At 37.1% G+C, this 17,968-nt stretch overlaps 1 pseudogene; it reads left to right on the forward strand.

The window, feature by feature from the left end:
- The first annotated feature begins 360 nt into the window (after positions 1 to 360).
- On the forward strand, positions 361 to 1,320 carry LOC138917537 (olfactory receptor 2T11-like; annotated as a pseudogene).
- Positions 1,321 to 17,968: the final 16,648 nt, after the last annotated feature.

Genomic DNA, 17,968 nt, shown 5'->3' on the forward strand with positions numbered 1-17,968 from the left:
ATGGGTTGGACAGCATTCTGGATGCAAGAAATGCAGAATGAATAGAACAGATATAGTTAAACCTTTACTGAGGAGTAGCAAAAGCCAACTTTATTATGCATCTAGTGTAGCCTAAACATTACAGCATGAACATACACACAATATAAAAAGGATTGTTCTCCAACAAAGAGAAATAGATCTATAGTTACTGAATTATGATGTGTCTCTTGGTCTATTTGTTTTTCTCCAGCATTCTGCCTTGGAAAATTTCATCCTAACCAGTGACCTCTGGTTGTGAGTTTCTCTCATATAGAAAGTGTTTTCTCTCCATTTCCTTCCTAGTCTTTGTGGCTTCCTGCTCCCCTGGAGCTGCCATAGGCAATGTCAATGAAGAACGGTACTGCATCCTCTGACTTTATCCTCCTGGGGCTTCTGGTGAACAGTGAAGCTACAGGGATTATCTTTGCTGTTATTTTTGCTATTTTCATGGTGGCTGTAACTGCAAATTTGGTCATGATAGTCTTGATTCAGGTGGACACCCGCCTCCACACTCCCATGTACTTTCTGCTCAGCCAGCTGTCCATCATGGACACCTTTTTCATTTGTACCACTCTCCAAAAACTGCTGGTTGACATGGCTTCTAAAGAGAAGGCCATTTCCTTTGTGGCCTGTGGCATCCAGATCTTCCTCTACTTGACCATGATTGGCTCAGAGTTCTTCCTCTTGGGCCTCATGGCCTATGACCGCTACGTGGCTGTCTGTAACCCTCTTAGCTACCCAGTCCTGATGAACCGCAGGGTGTGTCTTCTCCTGGCTTCTGGTGCCTGGTTTGGTGGGTCACTGGATGGCTTCCTGCTCACCCCTATTACAATGAATGTCCCCTACTGAGGCTCCCGCAGTATCAACCACTTCTTCTGTGAGATCCCTGCAGTTCTCAGACTGGCCTGTGCTGACACATCCTTGTATGAAACCCTGATGTACATCTGCTGTGTACTCATGTTCCTCATCCCCATCTCTATTATCTCAACTTCCTACTCTGTCATCTTGTTAACGGTCTACCACATGCGCTCTGCTGAAGGCCAAAAAAAGGCCTTTACCACTTGTTCTTCCCACTTGACTGTAGTCAGCATTTTCTACGGGGCTGCCTTCTACACTTACGTGCTGCCCCAGTCACTCCACACCCCTGAACAGGACAAGATGGTGTCAGCCTTCTATGCCGTCTTCACACCCATGCTCAATCCTCTCATCTACAGCCTCAGAAACAAGGACGTCATGGGGGCATTTAAAAAATTATTGTCACGATGCTCATCTTCTCAGAAAGTATCCACAAGTGATGCTTAGGGATTCAATACTGTGAAAATAGTCTTCCTGAGAACACCTCTGTGTGTCCTGTTTCACACGAGACTATTTGGTAAGCTATCAAAGATTATTTACAATTGACGATTAAGAGGATTTACCTTGTCTTGTTTCTTGCTCTCAGGAAGAAGGAAGCAAAGATGTTTCATTGAGCATGGAAAGACTTTTTTTTCAAAGAGAAGAGGAAGAGGAGATATTAGAGTTCACAGCAACTCCTTCTACGTCCTCTTCGCATATAAGTCATGGTTAAAGAAAGCTACAAAATTTTTTGTCAAAAATTCTGCAGAAAATAGTGACTGTCAAATACTAGGCCACAGTAAATAGTGATTGAGCTTAACTAAACTGACTATGAATATTGAATGTGAAGCATTGCATACTTATTCAAAGAGAACTGACTCTGATAGTCAACATCAAAGAGCACTACTGTGTCTCCTTCCATGTTATTTTAACACCAGCGTTCTAGGAAGGGTGGAGTGTATGGGAAGAAAGTGTACATTGCACAACTCTGTGTGACTCAACAGCAGGATTTGGATGCATTTTTAGTTTGGTTCAGAGTGAGACGGGAAGCACTTGAAGAGTATTCTGTAGAGGTGTAACTTGATAAGATGTACATTGTTAAAAGGATCAGTGTGTCTACAGTGTGTAAAATAGAGCAGGGAGCTAGGCTGAATGCAGGAAGGCAACTTAGGACACTTTAAATGAGAGACAAAGATGGATTGATTAGAGTAGTGACACAACAATGTTTAGCTTGTGGAAAGCTAAATATTCATGGATAAATATTCCATGGAAAATATTCCAATGGGAAAACATTTAGATCACATCTGTTAGGAAAGAATGGAGAATGAGAGATAATTCGATGTTTTGGGCTCAAGCAAAAGGAAAATGAAATTTCTATTTACTGAGATTTTGAAAATTTCTAGAACAGGAGGATTACATAAGAGAAACCAGGAATTTAGTTCTCGAGACACATTTGAAATGCTTATGAGATATGTGAAGCCAACTGGGATTCAATTTAGAATTCTGGCCTAAAGGTGTAGTTCTGGTAGTCTTTAGAGTAGAGGGGATCTTGAAGGACATACAATCAGTTGAGATCACTTAGGTAAGAGGAAAGTTTTGAGACTGAGACCTGAGGCAACTGTGTTTAGTTGAGAAGTAAGTGATACAAGAGATTCAGATTGTTGGGTAAGAAGCAGTATCTCAGATACATGGGAAGAAACTGTTCAAAGATGGAAAGTGCAATCAACTGCAACAGGTGCAGATTCTGTTGAATTATAATGAGAACTGAGAGTTGACCATCACATTTGGCAACATCGAAATCACTTGTGACCTTAGTAAGAGCAATTTCAATGGAGTTGTGCTCAGAGAGGATTCATAGTAAAATTGGGGAGGGAGAAAGTGGGCAAGATACAATATAAGTACAGTTTGTATTAATCTTTTTTTTTGTACTTGAGAACAAAGAAATGGAGCAGTAGCTAGAAGAGCATATCATATCAATGTGTTTTGTTTTCTCATGAGATTTAGATATGGTTAAGGAAGTGATTCTACACAAAGAGTAAATGATGATAGATTAAAAATGGAGAAAGCTTCTTCCAGAGGGGTGACCTTTGAGTGTGGCAGATAGAAACCAATTTAGAAGGGCAAGGTTGATTTTTCATGTGAACATAGCCAATACCTTGACTGTAGCAGGAGGTAAAGTACACCATATGTGACACAAATAAGTTCTCTTCTGATAGCTTCTATTTTCTCAGTGCAATTAGAATCCTGGATGGCTTTTGTTCGTGGACAGTAGGACAGGGAGGATTGGTAAAACTTGGAGAAAATATGAGAGTTGTTTTGGAGAGCAGGTGAGTAAATGAAAAAGAGATTAGCATTGTAGGGTAGTCTTAGGAACCTCACTTAGGATTGATGTATGCCTTTAGCAGAAGCATGTTTGTCAGACAGTACAGTAAGTGTACTCATTCCGTTGTCTAACAAAGAGTTTGCATGCAACATGCCACCTACAATTAAGTATGGTAACAACAGTGACAAGCATAACAGAAAAAACTACCACTAGTTCTACAGACTTAGAATTCCTTATGTGTGTGAAAGATGTTATCTTCATTTATGATTTTCCAGCGCCTAAATTTTCCAGCATGTAATAGATGTTCACTATTGTTTGTTTCAATGAATTGTTGTCTTTTTGAAATTAAAGGTTGTATAACCAATATTCATGCTGCTTTGGAGCTTTTTTTATAATATGGTGTGATTTTCAGTCCTGAGATAACCTGTAACTTCAACATATTAATTATTTAAATTTAGGAGTTAAAGACACCCCCAACAATACATCCAGTCTTTAATCTGGTCTTTGTGATGGCTTCTCTGGTGACAAGTTGGATTCCCACTTAGTGTGGAACAATCTCCATACTGTAAGTCCTGAGTTATACTCAGTGAACATCCTTTGTGTTACAATAGATTTTATTAAAATTTTCTGACTTATACCTTTGTTTATGTCCAATAAGTGATTGGTCAGCATTTGATCTTATTTTTATGGGGTTTTCCTATTCACGTTTAGTTTTTTTAATTACTTCTAACCTGTAACACCAATTTCAGGTGAAAATTAAAGAGGTCTTAAGATCAGAGACTTGAAGTTACTCATTGGTGTTTGAATCTTGTTTTTTTTTAAAATTTCTGGGCTGTGTATCCTTGGACATATCACCTAACCTCTCTGTACCACAGCTTCCTGTTTTGTTAAGAGTTAATCAAAAATCAAGAAAGGGGAGAGGCTTCTTACAACAGAGATTTTCTGAGTCTGTGACTGTTGCTTCTTGAGGTAAAAGATGTTCTGCCTTTGTCATCTCGTCTCTTGGCATTCTTCCGTGTCTTCTCAAGGCACAGCTCTCACTAGGAGCCTTTTGTGACTGATTAAGTGGCATCTACCTCAGATGCTGAACTTGTAGCCATTAGTGAATGTATCTGAGATTTTATATTTATCTCCACTTATCCCTTGGCTTGATGATCTGTTTCCACAGGGGGGAGAAATCTGTACACTAAAAAAAATCCCCAAGGGGTTATTTTCAGATTCTATGTTGACCTCCAGTAGGTGTTACTAGGGGACCAATTTGGTATCATCCAACTGCCACCTTGTATATAGTTAGCGTGGCATTAATCTAAAACTACACAATATGTCCTTAGTGTTCCTTAAAACAGCATGTATGATTAAGGAAATAAAACAAGTGAAAGAAACTACAACAAAAGGATATTAAAGACACCTTTGAAGGACTGATGTTGATTTTGTTTTTCTTTTTGTCATTAAATATTTTCTGCATTGAGCAAATTTTTGGTTGACATCATTGTCATTATCAGAAACAATATTCTGAGTTTAAGACCACGAATGAGCTGTTTCAACTCCAATTCCATCACTTATGGTCTTAGGCAAGTCACTTAACCTCTTTGTGACTCAGTTTCTTTATTTTCACTAGCATTAAATGTGAACTATAAGTGCAGCTTTTTCCTGACTCATAGTTCTGGTTTTAGTTGTTATCATCAGCACTATAGTCAGTATTCTTTTTTGAGGAAGATTAGCCCTGAGCTAACAGCTGCTGCCAATCCTCCTCTTTTTTGCTGAGGAAGACTGGCCCTGACCTAACATCCATGCCCATCTTCCTCTATTTTATATGTGGGTCACCTACCGCAGCATGGCTTGCCAACCCGTGCCATGTCCGCACCCGGGATCTGAACCGGCGAACCCCAGGCCACCGAAGCAGAACCTGTGAACTTAACTGCTGCACCACCAGGCTGGCCTCTATAGTCGATATTTTTGCCCCTGGTTCCCAGATTACATTCTGGATCAAGGGTTCAAGCTCTAGAGTGTGAGTCCTATGGGATATGAAGAGTTTTCTATCCTCAGGTGCCTGGACTCCCCATAGAAACAATTGGCTCATCACAACATCCACCACACTGATAGGGGAAGGATCAGTTGCAACATTGACATTCTTAGCGGTTCTCTATAAGAGTCCTGAAGTGTGAGCTATTAGCACATTATACTTACGTGTGCATCTCCATCAGACCCTAGTCCTTACATATTCTGTCTTGTTTTCACTCCATACCACTCTAGAAGCAATCAGCAAGGTACAATAAAATGTTTTGGTTTTTTTAATACTCTCAACTGTTTTTTTCCTAAAAGTTTTCAGATTATGCAACCAAGGATTTCCTATACAAGTGTTATTGGTGTTTTTTTTATTGAAGTATAGATGATGTATAATATGATATTACTTTCAAGTGTACAACATAGTGACTTAATGTTTCAATACATTATAAAGTGTTCATCACAACAAATCTAGGAACAATCTGTCACTGTACAAAGTTAATATACTTTTGACTAAATTCCCTCTGCTATACTTTACATCCCCATCATGTACTTATTTTATAACTGAAATCTTAAATATTTTAATCTCCATTAACCTATTTCACCAATCTGTCACTTCCCTCCCCTCTGGCAACCACCAGTTTGTTCTTTGCATCTATGAATTTTTCTATTTTGTTTTGTTTGTTTAATTGTTTTGCTTTTGGATTCTACGTATAAGTGAAATCATGCAGCATTTATCTTTCTCTGACTTATTTCACTTAGCATAATATCCTCTAAGTCCACCTATATTATCACAAATGGCAAGCTTTCCTTCTTTTTTCATAGCTGAGTAATATATATCTCACATCTTCTTTATCCATTAATCCATCAATGGACACTTATGTTGCTTCCATATCTTGGCTACTGTAAATAATGTTGCAATGAACATAGGGGTACATGTAAGTTTTTGAATAGTATTTTCATTTTCTTCAAATAAATACTAAGTAGAATTGCTGAATCCCATGGTAGTCCTATTTTTAATTTTTTGAGGAACCTCTGTAATGTTTTCCATAGTGGCTGCACCAACTTACTTTCCCACTAACAGTGTACAAAGTTTCCTTTTTCTACACATCCTTGCCAACAGTTGTTATTTGTTGTCTTTTTGATAATAGCCATTCTGGAAGGTGTGAGGTGCTACCTGACTATGGTTTTGATTTGCATTTCCCTGATGATTAGTGATGTTTGCATCTTTTCACGTGTCTGTTGGTCATCTATATATCTTCTTTGGAAAAAATTCTATTCAAGACCTTTACCGTTTTTAAAACAATCTATTGTATTTTTTAATTGAGTTGTATGAGTTCTTTATATATTTTGTATGTTAACCCCTTATTAGATATATCATTTGCAAATATCCTGTTTCATTCAGTAGATTGCAGTTTCATTTTGCTGATGGTTTCCTTCACTGTGCACTAGCCTTTTAGTTAGACAAAATCCAATTTGTTTATTTTTGCTTTTGCTTCCCTTGCTTTTGGAGTCAGATAAAAAAAAAAAAACATTGCTAAGACTGATGTCAAAGTACTTACTGCCTGTGTTTTCCTCCAGGAGTTTTATGGTTTGAATTATGCCTACTCCCATCAATTGGAAATCTGTGTAAAAGAAACACATTTCAATACTTTTAATCTCAAACAGATATCCACACTGTAGTGATGAAGAAATGACTTGATCATGATCAATAAACACATAATACACATAGTGTATGGGTCCATATATACTGAATTTACAAATGTATACTAACTTGTCTCTCTAAAAAAAGCAAGAAAAATAACTTTAAATTATCAAATAAGCAAATAATAACTGTATTTCTTATTTTGTTGAAAAACATGAATCATTAAATATACAATTAAAAATAAAATGCAGAAAGTGCATTGTTGTATATAATATAAGCCATAGTAATAAAACACTCTATGTTATCCTACAAAACCATTTAATTTAATTTTTTTTTAAAGATTTTATTTTTTTCCTTTTTCTCCCCAAAGTCCCCCGGTACATAGTTGTATATTCTTCGTTGTGGGTCCTTCTAGTTGTGGCATGTGGGACGCTGCCTCAGCGTGGTCTGATGAGCAGTGCCATGTCCGCGCCCAGGCTTCGAACCAACAAAACACTGGGCTGCCTGCAGCGGAACGCGTGAACTTAACCACTCGGCCATGGGGCCAGCCCCACCATTTCATTTAATTTTATTAAACATCAAGTACTATACTAGGGGCAAGATTATAGTATAGTGGAGAATAAAAAGCCTTTTCCTTCACATGGCTTAAATGTAGTATGGTTACACATAAAGAGTAACCTAATAGTTTTTTTTTTTTTCAAAAACAGGGAAATTAACACAAGGAATTAGTTACATAGGTGTTGAATTGTTGGAAGACTAAGAAGGAACCAGGAATAAGCAGAGAATTTTGTTTCCTCTTCTTTTCTCTTTTCAATCTCTTTCCGGTTATTCACTTAGGAGGAAAATGAAACAAACTTGTAATGAATTCAGAGTGACTAGTTTGTGGAGATCCAGCCCCAGGATCAAGGGGCAGAACAAGCATGGTGGGTTTGGAGTTGAGAACCCAAAGATAAATAACTGATACAGGTTTGACTGCCAGTAATGTGGATTTAGGTCCTTCCCACTCTCCTGGCCGTACAAACATGCACATACTTTTATCTCATCATTCCAATAAAATTGTAGCTCCACTGGTTTTGTCAAACTAATGTTCAATTTTTATATTAAGATGGTATAAAATAACATTAAAGACATTAGTAGCATTCTGGGTACATTTCTTTTAACATGCCATTTTAATGTTCTTTTTTTTCCCCTGGAATTAATCAGGTCTCAGGTTGATTTGTTTGCTTAGTTTTCTCCTCTGCCATATTGTATAAGTTCCCTACTGATAAATATCCTCTGGATCTTGTGACTACTTCAGAATTCTCCAAATCTTCTTCGTAGGCCATCCCTAATGTAGCCTCTGTCCTCCTGCTCCTACACACACTGGTTTCCTGGAGCTTAGCTGCACAGAGCTCCTCCCGGGATGTTTCACCACCACAAATACTCCTCCCTGGATCACTTGATGTCTGCACCCCCAGCCTTTCTCTTTCTTGTTTACTCTCATTTTAGCGGAGTATATCCTACAACAGATCCCTAAACAAGGTACACGGAAGGAAAATTTTTTGAGAACTTACATGTATGAAAATGACATTATTTTATGACCCCACTTGAGGGATGTTCGGTTAAGTTGAGACTTTTAGGTTGAAAATAATTTTCCTCATGATTTTAAGGGTATCACTCCTTTGTCTTCTGATATTGACTATTGCAACTGAGAAATCCAGTGCTATCGCAATTGTAAATATTTTCTGTGCAATAAACAGAACTTATTTTCATATCTGGGATATTGTGAATAATATTGTAATAAACATGGAAGTATATATATATACACACATTTTGAATTTTGTGTAGATTGCATCATGTTGACAACGCAAAAATTAATTATAGTCCATCACCTCACATGTGAGCCTAATCACCCCTTTTGCCCTCCCCTCCTCCCCCTTCCCCTGTGATAACCACCAATCCAATACCTGTTGTTATGTGTTTGTTTGTTGTTGTTTTATCTTCTAATTATGAGTGAGATCATACAGTGTTTGACTTTCACACTTTAACATTTCACTTAGCATAATATCCTCATGGTCCATCCATGTTGTCACAAATAGCCGGATATTGTCATTTCTTATGGCTGAGTAGTATTCCATTATGCATATATATCACATTTTCTTTTTTTGTCAGATGTACATCATATTTTGAATTCGGTGTACATTACATCATGTTCACTACCTGAACACTAATTATAGTCCATCCCCTCACATGTGAGCCTAATCATCCCTTTTCCCTCCTCCCTCCCTGCTTCCCCAAAGGTAACTACCAATCCAATGTCCAATTCTATGTGTTTTTTTTGGTTTTTGTTTTTATCTTCTACGTATGTTTGAGATCATATGGTATTTGACTTTCTCCCTCTGACTTATTTCACTCAGCATAATACCCTCAAGGTCCATCCATGTTGTCACAGATAGCCGGATTTTGTCATTTCTTATGGCTGAGTAGTAGTCCATCGTGTATAAATACCCCATCTTTATCCATTCGTCCCTTGATGGGCACCTAGGTTGCTTCCAAGTCTTGGCTATTGTGTATAATGCTGCAATGAACATAGGGGTGCAAGTATCTTTATGCCTTTGTGTTTTCAAGTTCTTTGGATAATACCCAGCAGTGGAATAGCTGGGTCATATGGTAGATCTATCCTTAATTTTCTGAGGATACTCCAAACTGCTTTCCATAGTGGCTGCACCAGTTTGCACTACCACCAGCAGTGAACAAGGGTTCCCTTCTCTCCACACCCTCTCCAACATTTGTTTTTCCTGTCTTGTTAATTATAGCCATTCTGATCGGAGTCCGGTGATACCTCATTGTAGTTTTGATTTGCATTTGCCTGATAGCTACTGATGTTGAGTATCTTTTCATATGCCTGTTGGCCATCCATATATCTTCTTTGGAGAAATCTCTGTTCACATCTTTTGCCCATGTTCTAATTGGATTTTTGGTTTTTTTTGTTGTTGAGCTGTATGTGTTCTCTGTATATTTTGGATATTAACCCCTTATTTGAATTATGGTTTGCAAATAGCTTCTCCCAATTGTTAGGTTCTCTTTTCGTTTTGTTGATGGTTTCCTTTGCTGTGCAGAAGCTTTTTAGTTTGATGTACTCCCATTTGTTCATTTTTTCTTTTGTTTCCCTTGCCCGGTCAGACATGTGACTTGAAAATATGCTGCTCAGACAATTGTCATAGAGCGTACTGCCTATGTTTTCTTCTAGAAGTCTCATGGTTTTGGGTCTTACATTCAAGTCTTTAATCCATTTTGAGTTGATTTTTGTGCATGATGTAAGGGAATGGTCTACTTTCATTCTTTTGCATGTGGCTGTCCAGTTTTCCCAACACCATTTATTGAAGAGACTCTCCTTTCTCCCTCATATGCTCTTGGTTCCCTTGTCGAATATTAGCTGTCCATAAACGTCTGGGTTTACTTCTGGGCTCTCACTTTTCTTCCATTGATCTGTGTGTCTGTTTTTGTGCCAGTACCATGCTGTTTTGTTTACTAGGGCTTTGTAGTATAATTTGAAATAAGGGAGTGTGATACCTCCAGCTTTGTTCTTTTTCCTCAGGAATCCGTTGGCTATTTGGGGTCTTTTGTTGTTCCACATAAATTTTAGGGTTCTTTGTTCTATTTCTGTAAAAAATGTTGTTGGATCTTTGATAGAGATTGTGTTGAATCTATAGATTGCTTTAGGAAGTATGGACGTTTTAACGGTGTTAATTCTTCCAATCCAAGAGCAAGGATTATCTTTCCATTTCTTTGTGTCTTCTTCGATTTCTTTCAACAATGTTTTATAGTTTTAAGTGCACAGATCTTTCACCTCTTTGGTTAAGTTTATTCCTAGGTATTTTATTCTTTTTGTTGCAGTTGTAAATGGGATTGTATTCTTAATTTCTCTTTGTGCTACTTCGTGGTTAGTGTATAGAAATGAAACCGATTTTTGTACATTGATTTTGTATCCCACAACTTGACTGTATTCCTTTATTATTGCTAAAAGTTTTTTAGTGGACTCTTTAGGGTTTTCTAGATATAAAATCATGTCGTCTGCAAAGAGTGACAGTTTCACTTCTTTTCCAATGGGGATCCCTTTTATTTCTTTTTCTTGCCTGATTGCTCGGGCTAGGACTTCCAATACTATGTTAAGTGAGAGTGGTGACAGTGGGCATCCTTGTCTGTTTCCTGTTCTTAGAGCTATAGCTTTCAGTTTTTCTGCATTGAGAATGACATTTGCTGTGGGTTTGTCATATATTGCCTTTATTATGTTGAGGTAATTTCCTTCTATACTCATTTTATTTAGATTTTTATCATAAATGGATGCTGTATCTTTTCAAATGCTTTCTCTGGATCTATTGAGATGATCATGTGATTTTTATTCTTCATTGTGTTAATGTGGTGTATCACTTTGATAGATTTGCAGAGGTTGAACCATCCCTGCATCCCTGGAATGAAACCCACTTGATTATGATGTATGATCTTTGTAATGTATTGTTGTATTCTATTTACTAGTATTTTGGTGAGGATTTTTGCATTGATGTTCTTCAGTGATAATGGCCTGTAATTTTCTTTTGTTGTGTTGTCCTTGTCTGGCTTTGGTATCAGGATAATGTTGGCTTCTTAGAAGGAGTTAGGAAGCCTCCCCTCCTCTTCAATTTTTTTGGAGGAATTTGAGAACGCTAAGTATTAAGTCTTCTTTGAATGTTTGGTAGAACTCACCAGAGAAGCCATCTGGTCCTGGACTTTTACCTTTTAGGAGGTTTTTGATTGCTGTTTCGATCTCCTTACTAGTGTTCGGTCTATTCAAATTTTCTACATCTTCTTGGTCCAGTTTTGGAAGGTTGTATGTTTCTAAGAATTAATCCATTTCTTCTACATTATCCAATTTGTTGGCCTGTAGCTTTTCATAGTATTCTTATTATCTTTTGTATTTCTGAGGTCTCTATTGTAATCTCTCCTCTTTCTTTTCTGATTTTATTTATCTGAGCCTTCTCTGTTTTTTTCTTGGTGAGTGTAGCTAAGGGTTTGTCAATTTTCTTTTATCTTTTGAAGAACCATCTGTTGCTTTCATTAATTTTTTCTATTGCTTTTTAGTCTCTAATTCATTTATTTCTGCTCTGATTTTTATTATTTCTTTTATGCTGATTTTGGGCTTTGTTTGCTGTTCTTTTTCCAGTTCCTTTAGGTGCACTTTGAGATTGCCTATTTGGGATTTTTCTTCTTTGTTGAGGTAGGCCTGAATTGCTGTAAACTTCCCTCGTAGAACTGATTTTGCTGTATCCCACAGATTTTGGCTTGTCAGGTTTCATTTTCATTTGTCTCCAGGAATTTTTTGATTTCTTCACTGATTTCTTCCTTGACTCAATCATTGTTCAGAAGCATTTTGTTCAATCGCCACAGTTTTGTGGCTTTTCTGGTTTTCTTTCTGGAGTTGATTTTCACTTTCATACCTTTGTGGTCAGAAAAGATGCATGGTATTATTTCAGTCTTCTTAAATTTATTGAGACTTGTTTTGTGGTCTAATATGTGATCAATCCTGGAGAATGTTCCATGGGCATTTGAAAAGAATGCGTATTGTGTGGTTTTTGAATGGAATGTTCTGTATATATCTACTAAGTCCATCTGGTCTAATGTGTCCTTTAAGGCAAGTGTTTCCTTATTGATCTTCTGTTTGGATGATCTATCCATTGGTGTAAGTGAAGTGTTAAAGTCCCCTACTACTATTGTGTTACTGTCTATTTCTCCTCTTATGTTTGTTAATAATTGGTTCATATATTTAGGTGCTCCTGTGTTGGGTGCATAGATATTTACAAGTGTTATATATATATATATATATATACATATTTTATTTTAATTTTTATTGAGTTCATGAAATTTCAGTTGTACATTATTGTTTGTCAGTCGTTTTGTATGTGCAGCCCTTCACACTTTGTGCCCACCCCCCACCCCATCTTTGCCCTGGTATCCACTAATCTGTTCTCTTTGTCTACATTTTTAAATTCTCATATGAGTGGAGTCATACAGAGATTGTCCTTGTCTATCTGGCTTATTTCACTTAACATAATTCCCTCAAGGTCCATCCATGTTGTTGCAAATGGGATGATTTTTTTCTGCTTTACAGCTGAGTAGTATCCCCTCATGTATATATATACCACATCTTCTTTATCCAATCATCTGTTGATGGGCACTTAGGTTGCTTCCATGTCTCAGTTATTGTAAATAATGCTGCAATGAACATTAGGGTGCATAGGACTTTTGGAATTGCTGACTTCAAGCTCTTTGGATAGATACCCACGAGTGGGATAGCTGGGACATATGGTAGTTCTATATTTAATTTTTTGAGGAATCTCCATGCTGTTTTCCATAGTGGATGCACCAGTTTGCATTTGCACCAGCAGTGTATGAGGGTTCCTTTTTCTCCACAACCTCTCCAACATTTGTTATTATTAGTTTTAGATATTTTTGTAATTCTAATGGGTGTAAGGTGATATCTTAGTGTAGTTTTGATTTGCATTTCCCTGATGGTCAGCGATGATGAACATCTTTTCATGTGCCTATTGGCCATCCGTATATCTTCTCTGGAGAAATGTCTCTTCACATCTCCTGCCCATTTTTTGATCTGGTTGTTTGATTTTTTTATTGTTGAGTTGTGTGAGTTCTTTATATATTATGGATATTAGAGTTTGTCAGATGTATGACTTGCAGATATTTTTTCCCAGTTAGTGGCTTTCTTTTGTTTCAATTCTGTTTTCCTTTGCCTTGAAGAAGCTCTTTAGTCTGATGAAGTCCCATTTGTTTATCTTCCTATTGTTTCCCTTCTCTGAGATCAGACAGTCTCCGAAAAGATCCTTGAAATACTGATGTCAAAGAGTGTACTGCCTACATTTTCTTCTAGAAGCCTTATGGTTTCAGGTCTCCCCTTTAGGTCTTTCATCCATTTGGAGTTTATTTTGGTGAATGGTGAGAAAGAGTGGTCAATTTTCATTCTTGTACATGTGGCTTTCCAGTTTTCCCGGCACCATTTGTTGAAAAGACTTTCTTTCCTCAATTGTATGCCCTCAGCTCCTTTTTCGAAGATAAGCTGTCCATAGATGTGTGGTTTTATTTCTGGGTTTTCAATTCTGTTCCATTGATTGGTGCACCTGTTTTTGTACCAGTACCATGCTGTTTTGATTACTGTAGCTTTGTAGTATGTTTTGAAGTCAGGGATTGTTATACCTCCCGTTTTATTCTTTTTTCTCAGGACTGCTTTAGAAATCCAGAGTCTTTTGCTGCCCTACATGAATTTTAGGATTCTTTCTTCTGATTCTGTAAAGAATGTCATTGGGATTCTGATTGGGATAGCATTGAAGCTGTAGATTGATTTAGGTAGAATGGACATTTTAACTATGTTTATTCCTCCAACCCATGTACATGGAATGCCTTTCCATCTCTTTATGTCACAATCCATTTCTTCAGAAAGGCCTTGTAAGTTTCATTGTATTGGTCTTTCACTTCCTTAGATAAATTCACTCCAAGGTATTTTATAACTTTTGTAGGGCTTGTGAATGGTATGGGTTCTTGCGTTCTTTCTCTGTTAGTTCATTATTAGAATATAGAAATGCTACTGATTTATGTAAATTGATTTTATACCCTGCAACTTTGCTGTAGGTTTTGATTACTTCTAAAAGTTTTCCAATGGATTCTTGGGGTTTTCTATACATAAGATCACGTCATCTGCAAAGAGCAAGAGTTTCACTTCTTCCCTGCCTATTTGGATTCCTTTTATTCCTTTTTCTTGCCTTATTGCTCTGGCCAGGACCTCCAGTACTATGTTAAATAAGAGTGGTGATAGAGGGCATCCTTGTCTTATTCCTGTTTTCAGGGTGATGGCGCTCAGTTTTTGCCCACTGAGTATGATGTTTGCAGTGGGTTTGTCATATATGGCTTTTATTATGTTGAGGTAGGTCCTTTCTATGCCAATTTTGTTCAGAGTTTTTATCATAAATGGCTGTTGGATCTCGTCAAATGCTTTCTCGGCATCTATTGAGATGATCATGTGGTTTCTATTCCTCAGTTTTTTGATGTGGTGTATTACGTTGATTGATTTGCTGACGTTGAATCATTCCTGTGTTCCTGGTATGAATCCCACTTGATCATGATGTATGATCCTTTTGATGAATTGCTGAATTCTGATTGCCAAAAGTTTTTTAAGAATTTTTGCATCTATGTTCATCAGCGATATTGGCCTGCAGTTTTCTTTTTCGTGCTGTCCTTGTCAGGCTTTGGTATCAGCATGATGTTGGCCTCATAGAATGTGTTAGGAAGTGTTCCATCCTCCCCAGTTTTTTGGAATAGCTTGAAAAAGATAGGTATTAAGTCCTGTCTGAAAGTTTGGTAGAATTCCCCAGGAAAGCCATGTGGTCCTGGGGTTTAATTCTTTGGGATGCTTTTGATGACTGTTTCAATCTTTTTCCTTGGGATTGGCCTTTTCAAATTGTCTGCTTCTTCTTGAGTGAGCTTTTGGAGATTGTAGGAGTCCAAGAATTTATCTAGGTTATCCATTTTGTTGGCATATAGTTTTTCGTAGTATTCTCTTATAATCCGTTTTATTTCTGCAGAGTCTGTGGTTATTTCTCCTCTTTCATTTCTGATTTTGTTTATTTGAGCTTTCTCCTTTTGTTTCTTTGTAAGTCTGGCTAGGGGTTTGTCAATTTTATTTATGTTCTCCAAGAACCAGCTCTTTGTTTCATTGATCCTTTCTAGCACCTTTTTCATTCCACTGGCATTTATTTCTCCTCTGATTTTTATTTTTTCTCTCCTTCTGTTGACTTTGGGCTTTATTTGTTCTTCTTTCTCTAGTTCAGTTAGATGTAGTTTAAGATTGCTTCTTTGGGATTTTTCTTGTTTGTTAAGATGTGCCTGTATTGCGATGAATTTTCCTCTTAATACAGCTTCTGCTGTATCCCATATGAGTTGGTATGGCATGTTATCATTTTCATTTGTCTCCAGGTATTTTTTTATTTCTTCCTTAATTTCTTCAATGCTCCATTGCTTGTTCAATAGCATATTGTTTAATCTCCACATCATTGTGGCTTACTCAGCTTTTTTTCTTGTAATTAATTTCTAGCCTTATAGCATTATGATCGGAGAAGATGCTTGTTATTATTTCAATTTTTTTAAATTTGTAGAGGCTTGCCTTGTCTCCCAACATATGGTCGATCTTTGTGAATGTTCCCTGCGCACTTGAGAAGAATTTGTATTCTGCTGTTTTTGGATGAAGTGATCTATATATGTCTATTAAGTCCAATTGTTTTAGTTTTTCATTCAGCTCCACTATTTCCTTGTTGATTTTCTGTCTGGATGATCTGTCCATTGATGTGAGTGGGGTGTTGAGGTCCCCTACTATTATTTGTTGTTTTGAACATCTTCCTTTAGGTCTGTTAATAGTTGCTTTATGAAATTTGGTGCTCCTGTGTTGGGTGCATAGATATTTATAAGTGTTATTTCTTCTTGATGAAGTGTCCCTTTGATCATTATATATTGCCCTTCTGTGCCTCTCTTTACCTGCCTTATTTTGAAATGCGTTTTGTCTGATATAAGTATTGTGACACCTGCTTTCTTTTGCTTGCTATTAACTTAAAGTATTGGCTTCCACCCCTTCACTCTGAGCCTGCGTTTGTCCTTGGGGCTGAGGTGTGTTTCCTAGAGGCAGCAAATTGTTGGCTCTTGTTCTTTAATCCATTTTGCCACTCTGTGTCTTTTTATTGGAGAGTTAAATCCGTTTACATTGAGGTTGATTATTGATGCATGTGGGCTTAATGCTGTCAGTCTGTCATTTGTTATCTGGTTTTCCTGTGTTACCTTTGTTTCTCTTCCTGTGTGTTTTAGCTTACCCATTGATTTCTGCAATTTCTTATGCTGGGTTTCTTAGATTTTTCCTTATTTATATTTTGTGGCTCTGTTCTGTTTTTCAGTTTAGTGGCTACCCTGAAGTTTGTGTTTAGAATCTCATGTGTAATATAGACCATTCTCTGGTGGTCTCTTACTTACTTGGCCTAGAATGATTTAGTCCCTTTCCTCTTGACCTCCTAAATTATTATTTTCATCTCTTATTTCAAATCATATTATGAGTTTGTGGTTAGAGAGATAAGATCGTCTTAGCTTTGGTGGGTTCCTTCCCTTTATCCTAATGCTGCAGTTGAATATTTGCTATCCTATTCTGGTTCTATATTTTTGTCTCCCTACTCTGTGTTTTGTGACCCCTTTCTCCCTTTTTACCTTTTTACACGTATGCTAGCCTTCTTGAGGATTTCTTGTAGTGGAGGAGTTTTGGTTACAAATTCCCTCACATTTTGTTTGTCTGGAAAAGATTTAATTTCTCCCTCATATCTGAAGGATATTTTTGCTGGATAGAGTATTCTTGGCTGAAGATTTTTATCCTTTAAAGTTTTGAATATGTCATTCCATTCTCTCCTAGCTTGTAAGGTTTCTGTAGAGAAATCCGCTGAAAGTCTGATAGGAGTACCTCTGTAGGTTATTTTCTTCTGTCTTGCTGCCCTGAATATTCTTTCTTTGCCATTCATTTTTGCCATTTTTATTACTATATGCCTTGCAGTAGGTCTTTTTACATTGACAAATCTAGGAGATCTGAAAACTTCCTCCACACACATTTCTCCCTCAATCCCTAGATTTTGGAAGTTCTCTTCTATAATTTCATTAAGCACACTTTCTGCTCCATTTTCCTTTTCTACGCACTCAGGAATTCCAATGATACTTAAGTTGGTTCTCCACATTGAATCAGCTATTTCTCTGAGATTTTCCTCATTCTTTTTAATTCTTACTTCTCTTTCTTCCTCTGTCTGGAGCCATTAAGCCTGTCTATGTTCGATTATCCTTATTTGCTCCTCTATGGTGTCTACATGGGCATTCAGGGAATCCATATTCTGTTTTATCTGGTCCATTGTATTTGTCACCTCTAGTATTTGTGATTGATTCTTCTTTATAGTTTCAATCTCTTTTGTGAAGTAACTCCAGAACTCGTTGACTTGTTTCTCTATCTTTCCCTTTACGTCATTGAGTTTTTTGATGATAGCTACTCTGAATTCATTTTCACTTAGTTTAGCTATTTCAAAGTCCTCAGGACTTAATTCTGTGTTTTT

Source organism: Equus caballus, chromosome 14, assembly GCF_041296265.1.
Source record: "Equus caballus isolate H_3958 breed thoroughbred chromosome 14, TB-T2T, whole genome shotgun sequence".
NCBI classification, from domain to species: Eukaryota; Metazoa; Chordata; class Mammalia; order Perissodactyla; family Equidae; genus Equus; species Equus caballus.